The sequence below is a fragment of the Mesoplodon densirostris genome, chromosome 19 (genome assembly GCF_025265405.1).
Source record: "Mesoplodon densirostris isolate mMesDen1 chromosome 19, mMesDen1 primary haplotype, whole genome shotgun sequence".
Lineage (NCBI taxonomy): Eukaryota > Metazoa > Chordata > Mammalia > Artiodactyla > Ziphiidae > Mesoplodon > Mesoplodon densirostris.
This window is the reverse complement of record NC_082679.1, coordinates 66,540,515-66,548,874: the sequence shown is the minus strand read 5'-3', so window position 1 is coordinate 66,548,874 and position 8,360 is coordinate 66,540,515. Positions and strand designations below refer to the sequence as shown.

Below are 8,360 nucleotides of genomic sequence, written 5' to 3'. Positions count from 1 at the left end.
TGGAAAGAGCAGTGGCTCTTGAGTGAGGGTGATTTTGCCATCACCCGTCCTCCAGAACGTTTGACAATGGCTGGAGACAGTTTTCTTTGTCACATCCGGGGTGTGGGGGCGGGTGGGGCGGTGCTGCAGACATCTAGTGGGTAGTGGCCAGGATGCTACTACATATCGTACAAGGCATAGGACAGCCCTCCCCACCACCCCAAAAGAATTATCTGGCCCAAAATGTCAATAGTGTGCTATGGAGAAACCTTGGATAGAGGCTGAGGACTGAAGAGAGGCTGAGGTTCTCACATGTACTCTCCCTTCAGGTTGTCAGTCACATTTGCCAGACCCTTGTGTGGCCCTGCCCCTTTCCTAGAATCTGTAGCAGGCACACTGATGCCATTGCTTGTCATGGCCTTGGGATGAGAAAACCTTGGGGGCTCCTCAAAGTCATAAACACAGGAAGGAAGGAGTGATTTAGGAGGGTGACGTGAGAGAGCTTTAAAGAGAGCTTTAGGAAGAACAAAATTGTCCTCATGTGTTTGGGAAATGGGCCAGATGGAAAAGAGATGAGGTGTGCCATGGGGTGTACCATTGCAGAAGGCAGACTGGGACTGATGCGTGACAGGGAGTCAGATTCTGAATTTGATATAGACTGCTGTAGCAACTAGAAGTGCCTAGACCTGTCTAGACAGTGCTGGGTTTTCTGTCACTGCAAAGTTCATGTATAGGCTGATGACCAGTGACTGGTGATATGCAAGAGGGGATTTCATATAAAGGATGCTCTAAGATATTGTGATTCTACACTACTTTTACGATTCTCTCCCAGAACTCGGAGCTCCTCGTTCGTTAGCTGAAGAGCTCCTTGGATGTCTGCTCTGACAAGTTTCATCCATTTACATGTGCCACTCATTTTTCAGGTACAAAACAAAGAATCGCTTTGCACAAAGCCAGAAGGGCTACGCTGAAAGAATGATCAGAAAAGAATAATACATAGGTAAGCATTTACATTGACTTTCTCCACATATTTGAGACAGGGTAGCTGGTTAGTGGCTGCTTTCTCGTGCTCGAGCCCTTACAAAGTGAATCTCCTCAGAATGTCATAGAGATTGGAGCCTATCTAAGCCTGTGTGTCTCTGCCCGTGGCCCCTAGTTTCTTCGTGTCATTGCTTTAGATACTGTGTAAGGCCCTTCTCTTTTCCTCCGATCACAGCAGACATTGAGTAACCTCTAGTTCTGACTGAGATGCATATTTCACTTTATAGTACTTTGAAATGAGAAAGGTTTACCTATTGTGGAAACAAATGTAGGCTCCTGGGAGTGTTAGTGTCACATGGTAATGTTTTTCCCAGGGCTGCCATGGTAACTGACCGTTGCCTGGTTACTCCCTAAGTTTTCCATTCGACGCAGCAGGCCCACTGCTAGGCCTCTCACCTGAGAAGTCCAGAATCGGGAAGACACAGGCTGTATCAGTTGCACTGCGGCCTTATTCACAATAGCCAAGATGGTGAAGCAACCCAAATGTCCATCAACAGGTGAATGGATAAAGAAGAAGAGGTCCATGTACACAATGGAATATTCACCATGGAGAACAATGAATTAGTGCTCTTTGAGGCACCACAGATGATCCTAGAGATAATCATGGAACATGAGGTAAGTTGGATATCAAAAGACCTATATCCTATGATATTACTTATAGGCGTTATCTAATATCTGACCCACAGGAAAATATTTCCACAGAAAAAGACACTCACAGATGTAGGAAAAATCTATACTTATCTAAAAGGAAAGGTGGGAGGAATGGATAAATTAAGATCAGTGTTACATATACCAATACATATTATATACATGTGTCACAAAGACCGGCCATATAGCAAGGGAGGTCTACGGAACACTGTGCATGGGAAGAGGATCTGTATATGAATAGACATATATAATGTACAAATGATCCAGATTGTGTACAGCTAGGACAAACAATATTCTAATAATTACCCCGATTACAAAAATTAAGACAACCAGTAAGAAGTAATGAGACATAAACGTATGGGGGTTTCTCCTGGCACATTCCATTCTAATTTACAACCTAGGAACACGACTTCCAGAAAGGCTCTCCTGCCCTACTACCCAGATTGGGGAATGAAGAAATGCTGACTCCTTGTGACCGTTTCACACAACAGCAGCTTTAAACCCACTGCTAATGGTCACTAACTATTCACCAAACGTGCAGTTCTGTAATGGCACCTGTCCACCAAAAAATTTCTGGGGTCGAAAACCGTATAAGAAATTCAAAAGAGGGCAACCTTCCAAGAAGACAATTTCAAGAGGTATATTGTATGCACACTTTGTTCTCCTTTTTTTTAAACAGAAACAAAAACGGCTTGGAAATATGATGAATTTTTGGTATTTGTAAAGACACGCAAACCCAAATTACAAAAACCTATCAGCTCACAGCAGTCAGAATGGCCATTAGCAAAAATGCTGCAAGCAATAAATGCTGAAGTGATCGTGGGGAAGTGCGTACCCTCCGTTCTAAGGGGGATGTGGTAAGGGCCACTAATGAAAACACAATGGAGGTGCTTTGAAAAGGGAAACATTGCGCTACCAGGCAATCAATCATACCCACTGCTGGACCTGTCACCTGAGAAAATGAGAATCAGAACCTCACAGACTGGCAATTCTGCACTCCAGCAATACTTACCATAGCCAACACTTGGAAGCAACGAAAATGTCCATCAACAGAGGAGTGCACCAAGAAGCAGTGGTCCATGTACACAATGGAATATTACTCCAATAAAAAGTTTAAATTAAATTTAAAAACAAACATAAGTAAGGAGACGTAAGCATTTGGGGGTTTATCTGGGCACATTCTTCTCTAATTTATAACCGAGGAACACCACTGGCAGGAAGGTCTGTTTCCCTAGTACCAGCGTGGGGAACTTAGAAAGGCTGCCACCCTCTGGCTGTTACCTGCAAAAGCAGCTTTAAAGCCTGTGCTAATGGTCACTTCATGTGAACAAGTACTGCAGGGCTGTAAATGAAACCTGCCCTCAAAATGTCTTGAGGGAGGTAATGGCCAAAAAATTTCAAAATGTGACACATACTTTAAGAAAACACTTTGAAGAGCTAAGCTGTAATCACAGTTTGAAAAATAAGAAGGACATGCCTTAAAGCTTAATGTCAAGGGATTATGAGACACACGGAAATTCAACCACAAAGAGGTATCAGTTCACACCCCTCAGAATAACCTTCAGCACGAAACCCATAATCAATAAATGCTGGGGCTTCCCTGGTGGCGCAGTGGTTGAGAGTCCACCTGCGATGCAGGGGACGCGGGTTCATACTCCGTTCTGGGAAGATCCCACATGCCGTGGGTGCCTGTGCTCCGCAACGGGAGAGGCCACAACAGTGAGAGGCCCGTGTACCGCAAAACAAACAAACGAGAATGAATGAATGAATGAATGAATGAATTCATGCATGCATGCTGAAGGTGTTGTGGAGAAATGCATACCCTCAACTTTCAGTGGGATGTACCCTGGAAAGAGCCACTAATGAGAACAGAATGGAGATGCCTTTAAAAGGTACACATTGAGCTACAATATCATTCAGCAGGCCCATTCCTGGACCTATAACCAAAGAAGACAGAATTGGAAAGGCACAGGAAGGCAAATGTGCACTGCACAGTATTACAATAGCCAAGATATGGAAGTAACCAAAAAGTCCAGCAACAGATGAGTGGACAAAGAAGAACTGCTACAAGTACAGACAAAATATTAGCCAAGGAAAAAAAGGACACATTGCCCTGTGCAGCACCGTAGATGATTCTAGATGTAATCACACAACCTGGAGTAAGTCAGAAAGAGAAAGACACATATTGTATGATATCACTTATAGGTGTTACCTAAAAATTGATACCAGTGAAGATATTCCCACAGAGAAGGGCTATCAGAGATTCATTAAACAAATTTATGGTTCACCAATGGAAAGGTGTGAGGATTGGATACATTAGGATATTGGGGTTAACAGACGTATACAAACACAGGTGAAATATATAATCACCAAAGACCTACGGAATACCAAGAGAAGACTATTCAACATTCTGTCATAACGTACATGGGATAAGGATCCCAGGAAGAATAGACATATGTTTATGTGTACAAGAACGACATCTTGCACACCTAGAACAAGCCAAATATTGAAATCAAACTTGCTGTGATAAAAAATAAAAATTATATTAAAAAAACGAACAAGAAGTTGTGAGACAAACTTAAGGAGCTTTCTCCTGGGATAGTCCATTCTAAATTACAACCTAGAACACGACTTCCATTGAGGCTCTGCTGCCCTAGTAACCAGATTTGATAAGGGAGAACTGCTGCCACCTTGTGGCCGTTTCACACAACAGCAGCTTTAATCCCAGCGCTAATGGTCAGTTGATATTCAAAATAAGTGCAGGCCTGTAAATCACACCTGCCCTGAAAACAAATCCTGGGGTCATATATCGACCAAAAAATTCAAAAGACGTCCATATTTCAAACCGACAGTTTCAAGAGGCATAATTTATGCACATTTGGCTTCTGTTTCTTTTCCTTTTTTTGTTAAAAAAATGGGAACGGAAAAAGGCTGAACATCAGGAATTAATAAAGCCATGCAAGTCCAGTGTATGAAAACGTTCACCTCACAGCCGTCAGAATGATTATCAGCAAAAAAAGTCTAAAAGAATAAATGCTGAAGGGGTTTTAGAGAACTGTGTACCCTTTAGCTGCTGGTGGGATGGAACCTGGTAACAGCCAGTAGTGAGACCAGATTGGAGGTGCGTTTAAGGGTAAAAATGGAGCTACCATGTGATCTGGTAGGCCCACTAATGGGCCTGTCACATGAGTAGACCAGAATCAAAAAGACACAGGCTGGCAATCCTGCACTGCAGCAGCATGTACCATCCCAAGACCTGGAAGAAACCAAAATATCCATCAACAGAAAAATGCACCAAGAAGAAGTCATCCATGTACACAATGGAATATTAGCCATGAAAAAGCATGGAACAGTGCCGTTGGCACCACCATAGAAGGATCTACAGATAATCACCCAACTTGAAGTAAGAAAGAAACCGAAAGACAGACATCCTATGACATCACTTACAGGTGTTACCTAAAAATTGATACCCATGAAATAATTTCCAAGAGAAGGACACACATAGATTCAGAAAACCAAATTATGTTTAACCAAATGGAAAGGTGTAAGGAATGTATGAATTAGGATATGGGGGTTAACAGACATGTACTAATACATATGAAATATATAATCACACAATACCTATGGGATACGAAGAGAGGTCTACTCAACACTATAATATACACGGGAAAGGATCCAAAGAGGAATAGACAGATACATTGATAGGATGAACCAGAGACTGTACACCTAGGAGAATCTACATTTTTATCAAATTTGCTCTGATAATTAATAAAAATTAAATTAAAAAAACAAACAATAATTTAGGAGATATAAACTCTTGGGGCTTTTCGCTGGCACATTCCACTCTAATTTGCTGCTTACTAACACAATTTCCAGGAAAGCTCTGTTGCCCAAAAACCCAGAGTTGGAAATGTAGAAATGCTGCCGCCTTGTGGCCGTTTCCCACAAGAGCAACTTTAAACCCACAGCTAATGGTCACTTAACATTCCCAAGGACTCAGGGCTGTAAAGGACACCTGCCCTAAACAATTGTGCGGAGGTAGGGAATGGCCAAAAAAATTCAAAACTGGCAAATTTTCAAGGAGATAGTATGGAGGGGTAAGTTTTACTCACTCATTTTCAAAAAAGAGGAAAATGGGTAAAAGCTCAACATCAGGAATTATTAGACTCATGCAAGTCTAACCTCCAAAAATTTTCAACTCACACATGTCAACTACCATCAGCAAAAAGTCTACAAGCAATAAATGCTGAAGGGGTTTTAGAGAACTCTGTACCCTCTAGCTTCTGGTGAGATGTAAAGTGGTAACAGCAAATAATAAGAAGAGAAAGGAGCTGCATTTAAACGTAAAAATTGAGCCACCATTCCATTCAGCAGGCCCACTGCTGAGCCTCTCACCTGAGAAGTCCAGAGTCGAGAAGGCACAGGCTTCAACAGCTGCACTACAGGAATTTTCACAATAACCAAGACATGGAAGTAACCAAAATGTCCATCACCAGATGAGTGGAAAAAGAAGGAGTGGTCCATGTACAAAATGGAATATTCGCCGTGGAAAACAATGAAACACTGCTCTTTGAGGCACCATAGTTGATCCTGGAGATAATCACATAACATGAGGTAAGCCGGAAAGCAAAAGACATATCCTATGATACCACTTATAGGCGTTATGTAACAACTGACACAAATGAACATATTTCCACAGAGAAAGATACTCACAGACTTAGAAAACAAACTATGCTTATCTAAAAGGAATGGTGGGGTGAATGGAAAAATTAAGATTAGGGTTACCATACGTGTACAAATACCTACTAAATACATATATTAAAAAGACCGACCATATAGCAAGGGAGGTCTATGGAACACTCTGCAATAATTTACATGGGAATTGGCTCTGTACAGGAATATATATATATATATATATATATATATATATATATATATATATATAATGCACAAATGAACCAGATTGTGTACACCTAGGACAAACAATATTCTAATCATTACCCTGATTAAAAAACTAAAACAACGAACAAGAATTAATGTAAGATAAACTTATGGGGGTTTCTCCTGGCACATTCCATTTTAATTTACAACCTAAGCACAGGACTTCCAGAAAGGCTCTGCTGCCCTAGTAACCAGATTTGGGAATGGAAAAATGCTGCCGCCTTGTGGCCATTTCCCACAACAGCAGCTTTAATCCCAGCGCTAATGGTCAGTTGATATTCAAAATAAGTGCAGGCCTGTAAATCACACCTGCCCTGAAAACAAATCCTGGGGTCGTATATCGAACAAAAAATTCAAAAGACGTCCACATTTCAAAACGACAGTTTCAAGAGGCATTATTTTACACACATTTGTTTTGTTTCTTTTTCTTTTTCTGTTAAAAAAACAGGAATGGAAAAAGGCTGAACATCAGGAATTAATAAAGCCATGCAAATCCAGTGTACAAAAACTTTCACCTCACAGCCTTCAGGATGATCATCAGCAAAAAAAAAAAAAAAAGTCTACAAAGAATAAATGCTGAAAGGGTTTTAGAGAACTGTGTACCCTTTAGCTGCTGGTGGGATGTAACCTGGAAACAGCCAGTAGTGAGAACAGAATAGAGATGCGTTTAAGGGTAAAAATGGAGCTACCATGTGATCTGGTAGGCCCACTAATGGGCCTGTCACATGAGTAGACCAGAATCAAAAAGACACAGGCTGGCAATCCTGCACTGCAGCAACATGTACCATAGCCAAGACCTGGAAGAAACCAAAATGTCCATTAACAGAAAAATGCACCAAGAAGAAGTCGTCCATGTACACAATGGAATATTAGCCATGAAAAAGCATGGAACAGTGCCGTTGGCACCACCATAGAAGGATCTACAGATAATCACCCAACTTGAAGTAAGAAAGAAACCGAAAGACAGACATCCTATGACATCACTTACAGGTGTTACCTAAAAATTGATACCCATGAAATAATTTCCAAGAGAAGGACACACATAGATTCAGAAAACCAAATTATGTTTAACCAAATGGAAAGGTGTAAGGAATGTATGAATTAGGATATGGGGGTTAACAGACATGTACTAATACATATGAAATATATAATCACACAATACCTATGGGATACGAAGAGAGGTCTACTCAACACTCTATAATATACACGGGAAAGGATCCAAAGAGGAATAGACAGATACATTGATAGGATGAATCAGAAACTGTACAGCTAGGAGAACTACATTTTTATCAAATTTGCTCTGATAATTAATAAAAATTAAATTTAAAAAGCAAACAATTTAGGATATATATGCTCTTGGGGCTTTTCGCTGGCACATTCCACTCTAATTTGCTGCTTACTAACACAATTTCCAGGAAAGCTCTGTTGCCCAAAAACCCAGAGTTGGAAATGTAGAAAAGCTGCCGCCTTGTGGCCGTTTCCCACAAGAGCGGCTTTAAACCCACAGCTAATGGTCACTTAACATTCAGAAGGACTCAGGGCTGTAAAGGACACCTGCCCTAAACAACTGTGCGGAGGTAGGGAATGGCCAAAAAAATTCAAAACTGCAAATTTTTCAAGAAAATAATATGAAGAGGTTAATTTGGCTCACTTTTAAAAAAAGGAAAATGGATAAAAGCTCAACCTCAGTAATTATTAGACTCATGCAAATCTAATCTACAAAAAGGTTTCAACTCACACCAGCCAACTGG

The 8,360-nt window shown here is 40.9% G+C and overlaps 1 long non-coding RNA gene across 2 annotated transcripts; it reads left to right on the top strand.

Annotated features, from left to right (window-relative positions):
• Window positions 1–649: 649 nt before the first annotated feature.
• Window positions 650–8,360, top strand: LOC132480202 (uncharacterized). 2 transcript variants are annotated; one of them, XR_009530612.1, is made up of 4 exons: window positions 650–979; window positions 1,396–1,635; window positions 6,040–6,282; window positions 7,058–8,360. It is a non-coding gene; the product is annotated as an uncharacterized LOC132480202 (long non-coding RNA). The 2 variants fall into 2 exon arrangements; XR_009530611.1 differs by having other exon boundaries at window positions 1,393–1,635.